This window comes from Macrotis lagotis, chromosome X, assembly GCF_037893015.1.
Source record: "Macrotis lagotis isolate mMagLag1 chromosome X, bilby.v1.9.chrom.fasta, whole genome shotgun sequence".
NCBI lineage: Eukaryota > Metazoa > Chordata > Mammalia > Peramelemorphia > Peramelidae > Macrotis > Macrotis lagotis.
In genome coordinates this window covers 184,493,626-184,513,662 of record NC_133666.1, presented here as the reverse complement: position 1 = coordinate 184,513,662, position 20,037 = coordinate 184,493,626, and the positions used below count along the sequence as shown (strand labels likewise).

Sequence of the window (20,037 nt, the reverse complement as noted above, 5' to 3'; positions counted from 1 at the left end):
GAAATCATTACAAAGTGGGAAAAGTCCCACATGTTCAAAAATATTTATAGTAGCTATTTTTGAATTGACAAAGACTTGGAAACTGAGGGGATGCTCATCAACTGGGGAATGACTGAACAAGTTATGGCACATGAATGTTATGGAGTACTATTGTTGTATAAGAAACCATGAGTGGTTGGACTTTAGGGAAGCATGGAAAAAAAATACATGAACTGATACTGAGTGAAGGAAGCAGAACTAAGAGAACATTGTACACAACATTGTGAGTTGATCAACTATACTGGGTGCAGTTCAGAGATCAAGAACAACCCTGGGAGACCTCTTATGGACAATACCATCCACATTCAGAAGAAAAAACCCACCCCAGAATCTGAATGTATACTATGTTCATTTTTTAAAAACTTCTGTCATGTTTTTCCTTCATATCTCATGATTTTCTTTCTTTTCCCTTAGTTCCAATTCCTCTTACAGAAAATGACTACTACATAAATATGTTAAACACAAATGTACACACGCACCTTTTACCAAACAGTTCACGGTAAGGGGAAGGAGGAGGGAAGGGAAAATGTGTAACTTAATAAATTTGCAAATGGATGAATGTTGAAAAAGGACTTCCTCTCCCAGGATATTTCTGGGATCTGGCAAAGAGTGGACTTGATGAGACAGAAAGTTTCAACCTGGCCGAGAGACAAAGGGATCCACACAGGAAAGGGGGAAAAAAAGCAGAGGGACAAAAACAGCAAGAGAAAGGAAATGTAAGAAGTTTTCTTCCAGTCCCGCCCAGGGAGGGTAGTGAGATAGAAGGCGGGCAAATCAGACTCTTGAGTCCGGGGAGCCATGGCCCGGAGTCGGGAGCTCATCTTACAGGCTCTGGACAACCTGAAAGATGAGGAATTCGAAAGATTCAAATTCCAGCTGTTGAATGTGGAGCTGAAGAAAGGTCTCAAGCACATTCCTCGGGGGACCTTGAATTCCCTGAACCGCGTGGGGCTCTCCGACAAGATCGTTAGTTACTATACGGGCGACTATGGAATAGAGCTGACTATGAGGGTGCTCCAGGACATCGGCATGTTGGAAGAGACTGACAGACTCCAGCAAGCAGCAGGGCTGGGTGAGGGTCCTTCTCCCAATCCCCATCCCCAGCCAGGAACTCACCCTCAACCCGCCCCTTCCTAACCCCTTCTGCTCCCCTTCCTAAATTCTGTACCAAGTTTCCAGCCTTGAGCTCCACTCCACAGCTGGTTTCTCTCCTGGGACACAGACCCCTGCCCTCCATCCCAAGCTATCTCTGTCCTCTTCCTTCCTCCCCAATATAACTGTCTCCACCATTTGTTTGCCCTCCAAATAGGGCATTGCTGTCACCCTCCCCCCCTTCATTTTAGCATACTTTCATTTTAGCATACTTTCATTTTCTTCTTCAACCTCAGGATTCAATTTGGGTGGGAACACTGGGCCAAGAGACCCTAGAAAACATTTAAACACCCACACAGACACAGGTTGTCATATATACTTACTGATACACACACAAGTTGATACATATGGCAACACCCATGAATGTTGACATATACAAGCATTAACAGGGAATCACAGAGCAAAAGAGTCACATTCTCACATACACACTTCCTTTCTTGTTTCAGATTCCCCTCAAAGTTTTATCTCTATTCTTGGGCATCAGTGTCGACTTCCCTTGGGGAGTCACATCTCTGACTGAGCCAATCTAGAGGGAGATTAGATTTTAGGAAAGGGCAGGTACAGGCTGGCACATTTGCTTACAATGGCACGTACAAGTGAGCCCTAAGCTGCTCACGTATGCATGTCTATGTAAGTGACAAAATACACCATCTGATTCACATTTATGTACACAGGTATTAAGAGAACACCCACCTCTTCCAGTTTCCATCTCCTTCACTTCCATCATTGTGCCTCTGCTGAAATCTTTGAATTTAGACCTAGGTGGGTCAGGAAAGTTAGAGCTATCTGGGGAAATGAGGTGGGAGAGATGAAGAAGAGATGTCACATATCAGAAGGGCTCTCCAGGAAGGAGAAACTCAGAATTGGGAGAAAATGGGACATTTACCCTTACATTCTCTCTTTACAGGCTTAAAGGACTAAACCAGATGGAAATGCTGCTTGGCCCAATTAGCAATGAGCTACCATATCCACTCCATCAGGTAAAGACTAATTCATTCTCTCCCAGAGAACTCTAGTTTCAAGTTCAAAGTCCAAAGGCATCCTTCAAGATTTGGAATGTAGGTAGAGTCTTCAATCAATTTGTCATTCAGCTAGTCCATCTTTCAGGAAGACTTCCTACATTGACTGTTTACTAGCCATTGAAAGGTAGATGGGAAGAATCAGTAAAGTAAGCAAGACTGTGCTAAATGCTTAGAATACAAAGACAAAATCAAAATAATGCCTTCTTTCAAGGATCTTAAATTTTCTCTGTTTATCTTTGTCTCTGTGTTGTGTGTGTATGTATGCATATATATGTGTGTCTGTATGCCTTATACTACTCAGATAGAGCAGAAAGCCACTAGGATTTAAAGGGATCAGAAAAAGGTTTCCTATAAAATATGATACTTGAGTCTAGACTTAAAAGAATTTAGGGATTCCAGGAGAGAGAGAAATGAGTAAAGGGATGGCAATTCTAAGCAAAAGGCAGCATAAAGTAATGGAGATGGGGTTGGAATCCTATGGGCATAGAAGAGCAATTCTCATTAGATTGCATGTATAAGCAGATTGCAAAGATAGGAAGAGGCAAGGATGCCAGAGGCATTTGTTTTTGATTCTCAAAGGAACAGGAAATTACTAGAGTATGTTTAGTTTGGCAGAGTCTGACCTGAATTTTAGGGAAACCACTTATGTGTCCGTGTAAAGGATAGACTGGAGCAGGAAGAGACTTAAAGACCAAATAAGGATAACTATTGTAATGGCCCAGATGAGAAATTGTTTCCCTGAATTAGTCTGGTAACCATGTGAATAGAATCAAGGGGATACACTTACACACACACACACACACACACACACACACACACACACACACACAGACCACACAATATTAGAAAACTCAATGACTTTAAGGTTGGTGTTACTTCAGTAAATATTGGGAAGTTTAGCAGAGGAGTGAATTTAGAATGAAAATAACGAGTTATGTTCTGGATTTGTTGATTTTGAGATGTGTGTTATCTGCATAAAGATAATAAAACTAAGGGAGCTGATGACATCATCAAATAAGAGGAGCACAGCAAGGAAAGAGAAGGGAAACCATGATGGAGCCTTGTGAAACACCCACAGTTAGAGGACATAATATGAATGATGATCCAACAAAGAAGATTGAGAAGGAACAGTCAGACATATAGGTGGAGATTCATAGAAAGCAGTATCACGAAAACCTAGAAATAAGACAGTATCCAGGAGGATCATAAGATCATTAATCTAGAACTGAAAGAGACCTCAGTGGCCATCTAATCCAACCTACTCATTTTACAACTGAGAAAACCAAATCCTATGAAGGTTAAGTAATTTGGTCAAGATCAAGCAAGATTTAAACCTAGATCCTCAGATTCTAGATCCAAGGTATTTTCTACTGTATCATCCTGGTGAACTGTATCAGAAGCTGCAAGGTGAATTAAAAGGATGAGAAAAGACTATCCAATTTAGTAATTAAGGGAAGATTGGTGAAGCTGGAAAGAGAAGTTTGAGATAATTGATGAGGTCATTAGTCAGATTACAGAGGGTTAGAAAGATTGAGAAAAGAGGGGATAAAAGATAGCATGATAGGTAATAGGGATATTAGGCATGAAGATTCCTAGATGCTAAAAGATGCTAGAGGATGGAAGAAGCAGGAGAGGTAGATGTCAAAACAAAAGAAAAAGAAAGAAATTGAGCCAGGGGAATATTTCATGTGCATCTTTCCCCAAAGTCAACAAGCCACAAAACCTTATGCCAGCAGACTTTGTTTTATAGTACTTTTCTATTGGATAGGTTTCAAAAGGATTGTTGATAAACAAAATCCAAATTCCATGCCCAGAGAGTGGTAATTTTTTAAAGAGGCTATCGTGCCTGAAAACCCCTGAAGTAGAATATTCAAGATTCCCCCAAACATGGGACACAGTCTGATTCTGAAGAAAAAGGAAGGGAAGTCCAGATTGATTATAAAAGTACTTTGTTTTTTTATTTTTATTTTTTAGGTATAAAAGTACTTTAATAATCAAAGAGGGAAACTTACACTTGGATAGCCTAGGGAGGGAGCTAGACAACATATTGGAATTCTCGCCAAAAAAACCCAACCCAAATCCTTCATGGTAAGTATAGAAATAAGAAAAAGGCAGGAGGAGTTAGTGCAAATTGGCTGATACTTTTGGGTTTCCTCAATTCAGCACATGCCTTGGATCCCAGACACCTTGGTGTCGAATCAGTGTTGTTTTGGTTATAGTTTCAGATTTGCATGTATATAGATTGAGCATATTCAGTCATGTTCTGATCATGCTCTCGCCAGTATGCTATAGTTCACTATTAATATTGGTTTATATTATTCATAGCTTTCATTGATAAAGATTCCATATTATTATTGTTATCATCATGACATTCACTAACAGAACCTTTTGCTAGAAAACCCACATCATTGGGGTCCACATTATTATGACTTTCACCAATAGGGACTCCACAGAAATCCTGAAGGATATAATTTAGGTTTATTCTTGGGAACTCTAGAACCAGAGATTTTGTGAATCTAAAATGTAAACATTGCTTTAAGAACCATAGAATGAATAGGTTGGTTGGTAGGTTCTAGGCCTTTGTTATCAAAGAAGACCAAAATGACATCACTATGTTTGAGACAAATTACAGTGTGTCCAACTGTGGTTGATCAACCCAACATGAGCTTTCAATACTCTAACAGATTGGGCACAATTAGTCCATGTGCACACCTGGGGTAGGTTCTCTAAATTTGTGTATGTCACATTTCTTTGAGTTGCTTCAATTCTGTCCTTCTTATAGAGTGCAACACCTTTTCTGATGAGGGCATGCCATGCTGGAAAGTCCTGTCTCTCTTGCTGAAAATCAATTCCAAAGTTCTTAAGAGAGATCTTCAGGACCTGGTATTGCTTCCTCTGACCCCCTTGTGAGTGCTTGCCCTGTGTGAGTTCCCATAGAATAGTCTTTTTGGCAGGTATGCTTCTGGCATCCTAATAATATGACCAGTCGAGTTGCACTCTCTGTAGTACTGTTGAAATGTTAGGCAGTTTAGCTCAAGAAAGGACCCAGTGTTTGGTATCTTCTGCCAGTTGATGTTTAGAATCTTCTCAGGACAATTTAAATGGAGATGTTTCAGTTTCCTGACACGGTGCTGGTAGGTTTCACCATCATATAACAAAGAGGTCAGCACAGTGGTTCTGTAGACCTTCAATTTGGTAGTTAGTCTAATACCTCTTCATGCCATATAACATGGAAAATTTCAGTCAATTTTTTTTTAGGTTTTTTAAGGCAAATGGGGTTAAGTGCCTTGCCTAAGGCCACACAGCTAGGTAATTATTAAGTGTCTGAGACCGGATTTGAACCCAGGTACTCCTGACTCCAGGGCTGGTGCTTTATCCACTACACCACCTAGCTGCCCCTTATTTCAGTCAATTTTTGAATGAGCAATGGACCCCCACCTTGTAGATCTCAACTGGAATAGAATCAGCACCAGGTGCTTTGCCACTTGAAAGGAGCCCAACAGAATTCATAGCCTCTTTTTCAGTTGGAACATCAGCTAGGGACTGATTGACTTCAATTTGAGGTGAATGGTCAGTGGCTTCTGCATTGATTGATGGTAGTCTGTTAAGAACAGTATGAAAGTGTTCAGCCTATCTTTCTAGATCATGTCCCCATTGTTAATCAATGTGGATGCACAAAGGTGTCAGATGAAGAAAAGAGATAGTGAGCTGAAGGAACTCTTTTCAAAGGAGATCAAATTTTAGTGGAGATGTGAAAGAAAAAATGGATTAGCTAAAAGTCATGGGAATATGGTTCTATTGAAGACTCAGAAGTTATAGTTATGAGTGATTTTTTATGGGGGGGGAGGAAAGAGCAGTCAGACAACCTAATCAATGATCAATCCCAATGGGTAGAGTACACATCCTTCCTCCCCTATTCTTTCCCTAGTACGTCTGAGGCATTGTGCTGCCTCTGGGAAGCTAATCATCATCTCATTTTCTCTTTCATTATTGTCTCCCCTCCTGTGAGCCATCAAATTACCCTTTCTCTAATTTTTTCTCTGTCCAATGCACCTAGGAATACAATTTGTGGATAAGGCATCAGGCAGCCCTTATCAGTTGTGTCACTCTTCTGGACACAGTTGTAGACCAGTTGCTTGGGACATAATCAAGACTGAGTACACCATTCAGAACCAGATGAAGATGTTTTGCAGCTACATTCAATCCTGGAATAATAGATGTGAAGACTTGTTCTTAGAAGCTCTGAAGGAGATCCACCCTTTCCTGGTTGGAAGTGCTTGAGGTACACTGAGGGGCTCCTAGCATTCCCTCTCACTATCATAGCTAAGGACTTCATTCAGTCTCTGGCTCAGTGTCTGGTTCTCAAGACCCCCACAAACTGTCTTTTAAAAAATCAAATAAAACTATCAAAACTGAGTCTCTTCTCTGTACCTGACCTTTCTCCCTCTCATTCCAATGTTCTCTCCAATAACATTCCACTCCCTAAGTGAGACTGAACTTCTTCCCTTGCCGTCCTGAAAGGGACATCCCATTAAGCCAAGAAATCCTGCCCCATTTCACTCTAGAACTGAAAATTCTGACCCCTACTCCCCTTCTCATCAGATGTGTCCCTGGTGTCTCACATGGAACCCCAACAAAAATCTGAAAAAAGAAAGAAGTGACATCCTCCAGTCAGTTTAGAACTGCACAAAAAGATAGTCTAAAGACTGAAGAACCTGTATAAGGTTCAGGTAAACCAGCTCAAGTAAAAGTAGAGACCATGAAGTTGAGAAGTCAGGTGAATCAGGGATCTAAAGTCAGCCAATATTTTGAACAAAGGCTTCAGAAGTCTAGTAATCAAACACTTGAAAGTAGACCCCAAGTCACCAAGAATAGAAGCAGTGGAATAGCACTTAATAGCCCATGGCAGAGAGATCAAGCTTGACAGAATATCCCTTGGAGTACTGGAAGTTACAGAAAGACATAGGACCATCTCAGTCCCTGGGTACTGGAAGCCTGAGACCTGAGAGATATTTAAAACTCCACTGGGGCTCATTAGGACCACATCAGGGATGAAACCAGTTCTTCTTGCCTCTTTACTGTTAAATGAGAAGCAGAAGGAAATTAACTTAAGTCTAAACTCACAAGGGTCCTTTAGGGGATTGAGACAAAACTTTTGCCAAAATCAACATCCCTTTTTTGTAAAAGGTACCATAAAGCATGGTAATCAATGAACTTGTCCTTGAAAGGGTAAGTAATAGCTATCTAATACCATGAACCATTATATGTAACAAAGAAATTTTAGAGGCTTTCCAATAATACAGGGATATCCAATATACCATTATTATTTGACATATTTCCTCAAGTATTTGCTATAGCAATAAAACAAAAATAGGATAAGAAAAAACAAAATTATTGCTTTTGTCAATGACATTATGATTTACTTATGGAATCCTATAGTTTCAACTAAAATGAATTAAAACAATAATTTCAGCAAAGTAGCAAGACATAAAATAACCTCCCCACCAAATCATCAGCTATTTTTTACATTACCAATAAAACTTAGCAGGATGGGAAATAAAAAGACTTTATTCAAAATAACTATTTTATAAAATATTTATAAAATATATGAAAGTCAAAACTACAAAACTATTTTTTGCTTATTTTTGTTTATTTTGTATTATTACAATAATCTTGTTATAAGAGTAAACATAAAACCCCTTTCCCCTCCCCCTAAGAAGATGAGAAACCTCAAGAAGAGTGAGAGAGAAGAAAAAATGTGCTTCAGTCTGTGTTCAGATTTCAATGGCTCTGTCTCTGGGGTGCATTGCCTTCTTTATCATAAGTTCACCACAGAAGTTGCCTCAATATTTCTCCCACAGTTACTATTGCAAGCTGTATTTACCTCTACTCTATTCTTCCCCACTCTCATTTATTCTATTCTCTCTCTCTCCTTTCATCCTGTCTTTGTCCAAAAGTGTGTTGTGTCTGAGTACCCTCTCACACAATCTTTCCTCTTTTCTATCACCTATTCCCCCCCTTCCCTCCCCCAATTCCCCCTTATCCCATTCCTTTCTTCTCAGTTTTCTCCAGAGTAAGATAGATTTCTATACCCTATTAAGCATGTATGTTATTTACTCTCTGAGCCATTTCCAATGAGAATGAAGGCTCACTCATTACCCCTCGCCTTCCCCCATTCCACTCCATTGGAAAAGCTTTTTCCTTAACTCTTATGTGAAATATCTTAGCCCTTTCTTTCTCTCCTTTCTCTTCCTGCCAGTACTTTCCTTTATCATCCATTGACTCCATCTTTTTACTATATTATACCATTATATTCCACTCCTTCCTGTGCCCTGTCTATATATAATCCTTCTAACAGCTCTTATAAATGAGAAAGTTCATATGAGTTATCAATATCTTCTTCACATACAGGAATACAAACAGTTCAACATCATTAAGTTCCTCATAGTTAGTCCTTCTCATCCACCCCCTCTATGCTTCACCAGAGTACTGTACTTGAAGATCAAACTTTCTGTTCAGCTCTGGTTGTCTCAATAAGAAAGTTTGAAAGTCCCCTGTTTCATTGAAAGTACATCTTTTCCCCTGAAAGAGGATATTCAGTTTTGCTGGATAGTTGATTCTTGGTTGTAAACCAAGATCTTTTGCCTTTCAGGATATCATATTCCAATCCCTACAAGCCCTTAGAAGCTGCCAGATCCTGTGATCCTGACTATGAAGCTATGGTAGTTGAATTGTTTGTTTCTGGCAGCTTTTAGTATTTTCTCTTTGACTTGGGCATTTTGGAATTTGTCTATAATATTCCTGGAAGTTTTTCTTTTGGGATCTCTTTCAGGAGGTGACTGATGAATTCCCTCAATTTCTATTTTACCCTGCTTCTAGGATCTCAGGGCAATTTTGCGGTATTACTTCTTAAAAAATAAAGTCTAGGCTCTTTTACTGGTAGCCCAATAATTTTTAAATTATCTCTTCTGGACCTGTTTTTGAGGTTGGTTGTTTATAAAATGAGATATTTCATATTTTCTTCTAATTTTTGGCTTTTTTTGGAAGAATTTTATTTCTTCCTGATTTCTCACAAAGTTGTCAGCTTCCTTTAGTTCCATTCTGCATTTGAACGAGTTATTTTCTTCAGAGAGCTTTTTTTATCTCCTTTTCCAGCTGACCAATTCTGCTTTTTAAAGCATTCTTCTCCTTATTTAAAGCATTCTCCTCCTTTGCCTTTTGTTTTGATTTTTCCATTTGGCCTAAACTGGTTTTTAACACATTATTTTTTAGTGTTTTTTGTATTTCTTTCACCAAACTGCTGATTTAGTTTTCATGATTTATCTGCAATACTCTCATTTCTCTTCCCAATTTTTCCTCCACCTCCCTTATTTGCTTTTCAAAGTCTTTTTTTGAGCTCATCCATAGCCTGAGCCCACTTTCTATTTCTCTTGGAGGTTTTGGATATGGAAACTTCAAGTTTGTCATCTGAATCTTTCATGGGACCATATTCATATTCCTCTTTTTCTTTTGTTTGCTCATTTCCTCAGCCTAAGACTAATTTACCACACTTCCAAGGTTTTGGGGGGTTTTGGGGACACCCCACTGGGACCTTTATTCCTTCAAGATCTTATGATATTTTGCCTGTGCTTTGATATATAGATGGCTACAGGAGCTCCCCTCTGCCCTGGAGCTGTGAGAAGGATTCCTGCTATCTTAGTATGGAAGGTCAAACTGCAACCTGGATCTGAGTGTGGGTAAATAGCAGAGTCCTGCCCCAGAAAGAGCAGAGAGATTTCTGTATTCTCCCCCTACCCACTTACTGTCTGTGGACTACAGGCTGGCTTCCCTGATTCCTGCTGCAGATTCTCACCACAGGGCTGTTCTGAAGCCAGTGCTCCTGCCCTCGGTGGAGCAGAGTTCTCTCACGGCCCCTTCAAGCTGTTCCTGGTGATCACTGGCCACAGCTTTTTTCCAACCCCAGGTCCCAGTTAAACGCACCTTTCCTGAGAAACTTCTAAGTTGTCTTGGACTGGGAAATTGTATCACTCAGTCTTTCTGTGGGTTCTACCCCTCTAAATTTTGACTAGAGTCACAATTTGATGGCTTTTGTAGTTTTGGGGAAGGCAGGGAAATCCTGCCTTCATGCTGCCATCTTGGCTCCGTCCCCCCCCCAAAAAAAAAAAACATTTTTTACAAAAATAAAGGCAGACTTAAATAAGTGGAGAGGAATTAGCTTTTTTATGTTTAGGCTATATAAAAATTATTATTTAAATATTTGTACAAATTCAGTATTGTGTAAACCAAACTATCAAGGATATAGATCTAGACAAAACTATGAAAAAAATTCATTTAGAAGAACCAAGAATCTCCAGGGAAGGGCTAAAAATAAAATGGGAAGTTGAGCGGCACTAAGAAACAGATCTGAAGTTATATAACAAAAGAATAATCAATAAAGAATTTTTTGCTGGTTAAAAATTAGGAAAGTTCCTCAATGATACAGATTAGGAACAAAGTATCCAAAAACTTCAGAGTAGTATATAGTGCTTGATAAATTCAATGACTAACTACTAGGCTAAGGACTCACTAATTGACAAACACTGCTGGGGAAACTGGAAAACAGCCTGGGAGAAATGAAGTTGAGATCATATGCCACTGTAACCTGTATGAATATGTGACCTAAATATAAATTTCCATCTCATAAAAAAGTTAGAGGAGTATTGAAGAATTCACTACTGTGCGGGGAGAGAGAGAGAGAGAGAGAGAGAGAGAGAGAGAGAGAGAGAGAGAGAGAGAGAGAGAGAGAGAGAGAGAGAGAGAAGAAAAAGGAAGGATCACAAGAGATTAAATGGGGTATTTCATATCTAGACTGGTGACATTTACCCATCCTCATAGTTTTGTCTTCTTCCTCACCTTCCAGGAAATTCCTAGATTTTGGCAAACAGTGGATGTGAGCAAGACAGATAAACTCAGGCTGACAGAGACAAAGGGATAGACACACAGAGAGAAATACAGGCAGAGGGAGAGAAAGAGAAAGAAACAGAATGCATGAAGTTTCCCAGAGAGAGTGGTGAGACACAGGGCAAGCAGATCAGTCACTTGAGTCTGGGGAGCCCTGGTCCGTGGTCATGAGCTCATCTTAGAGACTCTGGACAGCCTAAACATGGTGGAGTTCTAGAGATTCAAACAGAGGTTGTTGATCGTACCACTAAGGGTGGGCTACAACTGCATTCCTGGGGAAACTTGGGACAACTGGGACTGTTTGAGCTTCAGCAGCAACATTGTCTGTCATTACCTGGAAGATTCTGGGATGGAGTTTACTGAGATGGTGCTCTGGGACATAGGTAGACAGGCAGAGGCTGTCAGACTCCATCAAGTAATTAAGGAAGGGTGAGGCTCCTTCTCCCAATCCCTATCCCCAACCAGGAACTCATCCCTCACCCCACCCCCTGATAACTCCTTCCACTCCACTTCCTAATTTCTAATTTTAAGTCTCCAGGCTCAAGTTCCCAGCCTTGAGCTCCACTACACCATCTAGTTTCTATCCTTGGACACAGATCCCAGTCCTCCATCCCTCATCATAGCTTTCTCACCATATGTTTGACTTCCAGACATGTTATTGCTCGCACTCCACTTCTTCCTTCTAGTATTACTTTCATTTCTTCCACAGCCACAGAACTGGGTGGGAACACTGGGACAAGAGATTGCAGAAAACATTATACACACACACACAAACACACACACACACACACACCAGTATGTGTGATGACATACATACATACATACACACTAATACACACACAAGTTAATACCTATATCAATGTCATAAATGTTCACATTTCCTTTATTGTTTCAGATCCCTGACAAAGTTTGATCTCTATTTGTGACATCAACTTTGGCTACAGTGTCAACTTCTCAACTTCCCTCAGGGAATCACATCCTTCACTGTTTTTCTCACCAAGGTAATCTAGAGGGAGATTAGATTTTAAGAAGGAGCAGGAACAGTTGGTAAACTTGCTCACTATTGCATGGATGGGTGAGTGCTAAGCTGTTCATTTATACATTTCTCTGTATATGAAAAAATACACCTGCTAATTTATATTTATACCATACAAATGGAGAAAGAAAATCTACCTCTTCCAGTCTCCATTCCCTTCATATCCCTCCTTGCTTCTCTCCAGGAGAAATTGGGATAGTCATGCTTACATTCTTTCTTTACAGGCTCAAGGCTCACCTAGCTGGAAATGCAGCCCAGACCACTCAGCATTCAGCTACAACATCCATTCCAACAGGTAAATACTAATTCATGCTCTTCTAGGTTGTTGAAGTCTTTTGTTTTCCATAGTTTTGTGGAAAGTAGGAACTAATCCTGGGAGGGTCAAAGTCCAGGACCTGGGAGCATCCTCCAAGATTTGGAATATAGGTAGAGTCTTCAGTTTGCCATTCAGTCCATCTTTCAGGAAGATTCCTGCATTGAGGAGCATATGGGAGGAATCAGTAATCAAGTAATCAAGAATTTATTGAGCATCTATTATATGATAGAAGCTCTGCTAAATGCTAAGGATACAGAGATGTCAAAATAATGTCTTCCCTTAAGGAACTTGCATTCTAATGAGGGAAATATACATACATACACACACATACATGCATATATTCACATGCCATATATTGATCAGACATCAGATAATGTTAGAGGGGATGGCACTAGCATCTAAGAGGACCAGGAAAGGTTTTCTGTAAAATGTGGTACTTAAGTCTAGTCTTAAAAGAGTTTAAAGATTACAGAAGACAGAAGTTAGTAAGGACAGAAATTCTAGGCACAAGGCAACATAAAAATAATGGAGATGGGGGTGGGATATCCTGGGTGTAGAAAAGTCATTATCATTAGATAGTAGATTGCATATGTAAATAGCAGAGAAAGATCAGAATCAGTGAGGATGTGAAGAGCTTTATATTCCAGAGAAATTTGTTTTTCAATTTGGTGGAAATGGAAGTTACTGGAATGTATTTAGTATGGTGGCAGTGTCACATCTGCATTTTAGGGAAATCATTTAATCAGCTGTTGTAGAGAATAAACTAGAGTAGGGAGAGACCATATAGAGTAACTACTGGAGTAGTCCAGGTGAGATTATTACCTTAAACTTAGGTGGGAAACATGTGGATAGAGTCAAGGAGACACACACACACACACACACACACACACACACACACACACTCATATACACAAGATTAGAAAATTTGATGACTATAAGATTGATGTTACAGCAATAGAAATAGGAAAGTACAGCAGGGGGGTAAAGTTAGGATGAAAAGCAATGAGTTTTGTTTTGGAAATGTTGAGTTTAAGATGTGTGTGTCATCTGCATAAATATAATAATCAAAACTATGTAAGCTGATGACTTTACCAAGTAAGAGGAGCACAGCAAGGAAAGAGAAGGGGAAACACAATGAAATCTTGTGAAAAATCCACAGTTAGGGGACTTGGCATGAATGATGATCCAACTCAGAAGACTGAGAAGGCACAGTCAGAAGATAGGTAGAGATCCCAAAAAAGCAGTATCATGAAAACCTAGAGAAGAGACAGTCTCTAAGAGGATCAGTGATCTAGAACTCAGTGCCATCTTATGCAACTTCCTCATTTTACAGCTGAGAACACCAAATCCAAGAGAGGTTAAGTAATTTGGCCAAGATCGAACAAGATTTGAACCAAAGTCCTCAGATTCTAGATTCAAGATACTCTCTTCTTATCGTCCTCATCAATTGTATCAGATGCTGCAAAGAGGGTGAACAAAACCTGCCTGCCCTGCCTGCTGCTCCCTCACGGAGGGCCGGTGCCGGGGCAGAGTTGGCGCCGAGGCCGCCATGAGGCTGCCCAACATCCTGCTCATGGGTACACCAGGGGTTGGAAAAACCACACTAGGCAAAGAACTTGCATCAAGAACAGGACTGACATACATTAATGTGAGTGATTTAGCACAAGGACAGTTATATGATGGCTTTGATGAAGAATATGAATGTCCTATTTTGTATGAAGACAGAGTAATTGATGAGTTAGAAAATAAAATGACTGAAGGTGGAATTATTGTTGATTACCATGGCTGTGACTTATTTCCTGAACGATGGTTTCATATAGTTTTTGTGCTTCAAACAGATAATTCTGTGTTATATTCAAGACTTGAAAAGAGGGGATACAGTGTAAAGAAACTACAGGACAATATACAGTGTGAAAATTTCCAAATTCTTTATGAAGAAGCAATGGCCTCCTACAAGAATGAAATAGTGCACAAGCTGCCAAGCAATGTACCAGAAGAACTAGAGAGTAATTTAGATCAGATAATGAAATGGATTGAACAGTGGATGAAAGATAATAATTGAACTTTGAAGACAAAGCATGGATTTTCAAGGTGTTCTACAAATTATTTTCTTGATGACGTCTTCCTCCTTATGTAATAGGAATTAAGACAACATACACCAAATTTTACTATCCAGAATTGTGTTGTACAAGTGGCAGGTGGATAATATATAAGGTTGCATTATGACTAAATTTTTTTTTCTCCATGAGAAAACTGAGAAACCCCCAAACAAATGAAGAAGATATTAAGGATTTTAGATATATTCAACATTCGCATTTATTTTGGTTACCTGCTAAAGAGTAAGCAAATTTGAGAAACTAGATGGCAATCTAATAATTGACATGAAAAAGAAAAAATGAAGACTAGGAAGAACTGCTGACTTTGTAAATAAAAGAGCTTAAGAGGGTGAACATAGCAATTAAAGAATTGGTGAGAGAAAAGTTTGAGACGATTGATGAGATCACTAGACAGATTACAGGGAGTTAAGAAAAGTGAAAAAAGAAGGGTAAACTTCTACACAAAGTGAGCCAAGTCTTAGTGAGTGCTAGACAATGGAAGGAGCATGAGAGAAAGATGTCAAAAAAGAAACAAAAACCAAACCAATAGCATATTTTCTGTGCATATTTCCCCAAAGTCGACAAATCATAAAATCATATGTCATTGGGCTTTGCTTTAAAGTTATTTTCTATTGGACATGTTATCAAAGGATTCTTGATAAATAGAATCTAATTCTATGCTCTGGAAGTGATGACTTTTTAAAAGAAAGCCCTGAAGCGTGTTTTAATCCAGGTTTAGCTATTCTTGGAAACCCTGGGAGCTGAGTTTCTATTAATCCAAGATGTTAACATTGGTTCTAGGATTGTAGAATGAATGTAGCTGTCAGATGAAGAAGGGAAGTAGTGAGCAGAGGCAGCACTTTTCACTGGAGACCAGTCTTTAGAGGAGAGATGGAAGAGAAGAAAGAAATGTAAATGGCATGGGCATATGGTCCCATTGAAGGTATAACTAAGAGTTATTGAGGGAAGAAGAGGAGGAACCATCAGATAGCTTTATGGATAACAAAAAAAATTCCTTAGAAGGGTTTTCCCTACCCTAGGGTTAATCAAGGATCAATCCAAATGAGTGGAAAATATATCCTTTCTCCTCTATTCCTTCCCCTATGGATCTGAGATATTGTGCTTCTTCCCAGTAGCTATCTCCAAACTTTTTGTTTTACTGTTGTTTCCCCGTCCTATAAGCCATCATCTCACCCTTTTCCTATGTTTCTCTCTGTCCAATGCACCTCAGCGATACTTGTGGATAGACATGGGGCAGCCCTTATCAGTTGTGTTACCCTTCTAGACTCAGTCCTAGATCAGTTACATGGGGATTTTCTTAACTAAGAACAATATGACATAATCAGAACTGAATTTACCATTCAGCATCAGGTGAGGAAGTTCTAGAGCTTTGTTCTATCTTGGAATAATACACGCAAAGACTGGTTCTTAGAAATTCTGAAGGTTTTTCATTCCTTTTCTGGTGGAATACCTTGATGAGTGCTGAGGTGCTCCTAGCATTCCCTCTCAATACCATAACTACAAACTTTGCTCTGACCTTAGGAGCTTTAACATCTAATTCTCCCCCCCCCCCCACAAATTACCTTACAAAGTCAAATAATACAAACAAAATTGAGTTTCTTCCTTACTTTTATCCCTCCCATTTTGATCTTCCAGTGTTCTCTCTAACAACATTCCCACTCCCAAAGTGAGACAGAGACTAGTCTCTTGCCTTCCTCACAGGGAAGTCCCTTTCAGTCGAGAAACCTATCCCCTCTCTACTGCACGACTGAAAATCTTACAACTAATCCCCTTCTCACCAGGCATGTCCCTGGCAAACTCAACCCAACAAAAGTCTGAAAATGAAAGAGACTTCAGTCAGTCTAGAACTGAACAAAAAAGGTGTCAATGACTGTAGAAATTGATATATGGTTTGGGTAAGCCAGCTTAGGGACAAGTAGAGGCCTTGGTGTCCAGAAGACAGGTGGACCAGGAATCTGATAATTTCCAGGGCTCTGAACAAAGACCTCAGAAGTCAGGACCTACTCTAATAATAAGAAAGTTGAAATTAGAGCCCAAATCTCCAAGAATAGAAGCAGTAGAATAGCACTTAATAGCACGAGGCAGAGAGACCAAGCTTGACAGAATATACCTTGGAGTTCTGGAAGCCGCCTGAGATCTGAGGGATCTCTAATGCTCCATCAAGGATGAAAAAAATCCTTACCTATGTACTGGAATAAGAGAAGCAGAAGTGGTTAAGGTCTAAACTCACAAGGGTCCTCTAGGAGACTGAGACAAAGCTTTTGACAAAATCAAAAATACCTTTCAGTTAAAGAATAGGAATTATTTATCCTTTCCTTGAGAAAGTAAGTAGTATCTATTTAATACTAAGAACTAACATGTAACAGAGAAACACCAGACATAAGACAAGGATGTCCATTTTGCCATGATATTTGCCATATTTCTTTAAGTATAAAACAAAAAATTATAGGATAAAAAAAAACAAAATTACTGCTCCTGTAGATGACATTATGATGTACTTATAGAATCTTAGGATTTCAACTAAAATTAATTAATACAATAATTTCAGCAAAGTAGAAGAACATAAAATAACCCCCCCAAAATCATCAGATATCCTGAATGTTACCAATAAAACCTAGTAGAATGAGATATAAAAAGACTTTAGTCAAAATAACTATAACATTTATAAAATATCTGAAATTCATCTTTTATGCTCTGGAATTATATGTATAAAACTACAAAATACTCTTTAAGAAAATAAAGGCAGGGACATGGCCAAGATGGTGGAGAGAAGACAGGCACAGTTCTAAAGTCTCCTGATCTCTTCCCCATCTATCACATGAAACAAACCTCTTAAAAGAAATCTGAACCAGGAAACCCAGAAAGAAAAGCCAGGAGAGGAAAATCTAGCTCAGGATTTGTCCCCCGCAGCAGCCTTGGCTGAGTACTGGCAGGTGAGTCTGGGCTCCGAGGGAAGATCAGCCCGGGATCAGCCAGATTAACAGCTGAATTGGAACCAGGAGTCTGAGGGCCCAAGAGCTGGACCTGCTGGATCAGCAATAGGGCTGTATGAAGGGGGCTTGGGTCCGTGGGGAAGCAGAGGCTCTGGTGTTGGTGCTGTCCCCCTGGAGCTTGGGGAAGGGGCTGCGGGGAGAGGTCTGGTGCAGGAGAGCTGCAGACAACATCCTTGGGCTCCTGGGGTCTGAGAAACTCTGAGTCCATTGCACTGAGGCCTCCTTGAAAACAAACAATTGCAAACTACTTCTGCCTCAGGCCCAGGTGTGTGAGCAAAAGAACCAGCCCAGCTGAGGAATGACCTCAGGCCAGGGTAAAGCCCACCCTTGATTGAAGGCAAAAGAATTCAATAGCTCCAATTCCTTCCCTCAAGCAAAGGGAGAAGGCCTCTTAACCAAGGTCACAGACACTCCAGAGAAAGCAACCAGCACCTCCTACTGGCCAACCAGGGAAACTGCACTCAGTAAAGCCTTTAGCGATCCCAAGCCCAGGTGAACCAGCCCCCCCCACCAACTCAAGGTCTTAGCATAATGAAGAAGGGTCAGCGGAAAGGTGGATCCATAGAAAAATTCCTGGAAGGGAAAGACCCCAACTCAGAGAGACCTGGAACCTCTGAGGAGAATACAATCTGGTCTCCAGCACAGAAAGACTTCCTTGAAGAAATAAGGAAGGAGCTTAAAAATTTGGGAGAGACAATTAATACCTTGCAACAAGAAAACAAAACCTTAGAAAGTACAATTGGACAAACACAAAAGGAGAACAAATCTCTCAGATCCTCAAATGAGCAAATGCAAAAAGAAATTAATTCTCTCAAAACCTCAATTGGTCAAATGGAAAGCTCTTTCAAAAGTAGAATTGACCAATTGGAAAAGGAGTTGCAAAAGGTTAATGAAGAAAACTCCTCCCCCAAAAAAAGAACGGAGTCTACAGAAACTAATGACTCCATGAGACAGCAAGAGTCAGTTAAACAAAATCAAAAAATAGAAAAAATAGAAGCAAATGTAAAATACATCATCAACAAAACCACTGACCTCGAGAATAGATCGAGGAGGGGCAACCTGAAAATTATAGGACTTCCTGAAAACATTGAAGAGAAAAAAAGCCTGGACTTAATATTACAGGATCTAGTGATGGAAAACTGCCCTGACATCATGGAAGCGGAGGGCAAAGTAGTTATTGAAAGAGTACATCGATCCCCACCAGAAAAAGATCCTAAAATGAAAACACCAAGGAATGTTGTGGCCAAACTCCAGAACTATCAGATAAAAGAGAAAATCCTGCAAGCAGCCAGAAAGAAACAATTTAAATATCAAGGAACCACATTAAGGATCACGCAGGACTTGGCTGCATCAACTGTAAGGGATCGAAGGGCCTGAAATGAGATATTTCGAAGAGCACAGGAGCTTGGAATGCAGCCAAGAATCTACTTTCCTGCAAAGCTGAGCCTTCTCTTCCAGGGAAAAAGATGGACATTTAACGAAATGGAAGAATTCCAAAAATTTCTGATGAAAAGACCACAGCTAAACTAAACTGAAAATTTGGACATCAAACAGAAGGTTCAAGAGACACATGAAAAGGTAAAAAAAGGGGGGGGGCAGTAAAAGGAAAAAAATGCAATCCAGTAAGTTGAAACTGGCTATATTCCAGCATGGGGTTGGGGGTGGGTGAAGAGACTCTCATAAATCCTGAGAAATGTAACTCTAACAGAGAGAATATGCCTAGCCAGAAATGATGGACATCCACGACCTATCCATGAGACTATCTAATGGGATGTAACTGGCTTTAACCCCACTTGGGAGAAAGACTCTAATAACTCTCAGGAAGTTTGACTCTATTCAATAGAATATACTGAACTAGAAGGGACAGACACTCAGAATTTTCTATGAGCTAGATAGAATGATCCAAAAAAATACACTACCTCCCTAAAAAGGGGGACAGGAAAGAGACGAGAAGAGGGAGGGGATTGAATGGGACAAATCTTATTACACTAAGAGGTACCAAAAAAACCTATGGTAATAGAGGGGAAGAAGGGAGCAGAGGAGAAACACCTGAATCTTCTTCTCATCAGACTTAGCTTAAAGTCAACCTATACATACTCAGTTAACTTATAAAACATCTAACCTTTCAAGTATTAAAAGGGGAAAAGGGGCTGGGGGATGGAGAAAGGGAAGGGGATTGGGGGAAATAAGGGGAAATAACAAAAGGAAGGGAAGGGAAAAGGGAAAAAGGGAAAAGGGAAAGAAAGGGGAGGGTGTGATATAGGAGGGCAAACACACTGAAGGGGGTGGTATTCAAAAACAAAATACTGGGGAATATGGATAAAAGGGGGAAAGGGGGAAAATACAAACAGAGGGAAGATAGCACAGAGGGCAATAAAGAATTAGTAATCATAACCTTGAATGTGAATGGGATGAACTCTCC

The 20,037-nt window shown here is 39.9% G+C and overlaps 1 pseudogene; it reads left to right on the top strand.

The window, feature by feature from the left end:
• Positions 1–605: 605 nt before the first annotated feature.
• On the top strand, positions 606–19,738 carry LOC141496968 (adenylate kinase isoenzyme 6 pseudogene; annotated as a pseudogene).
• Positions 19,739–20,037: the final 299 nt, after the last annotated feature.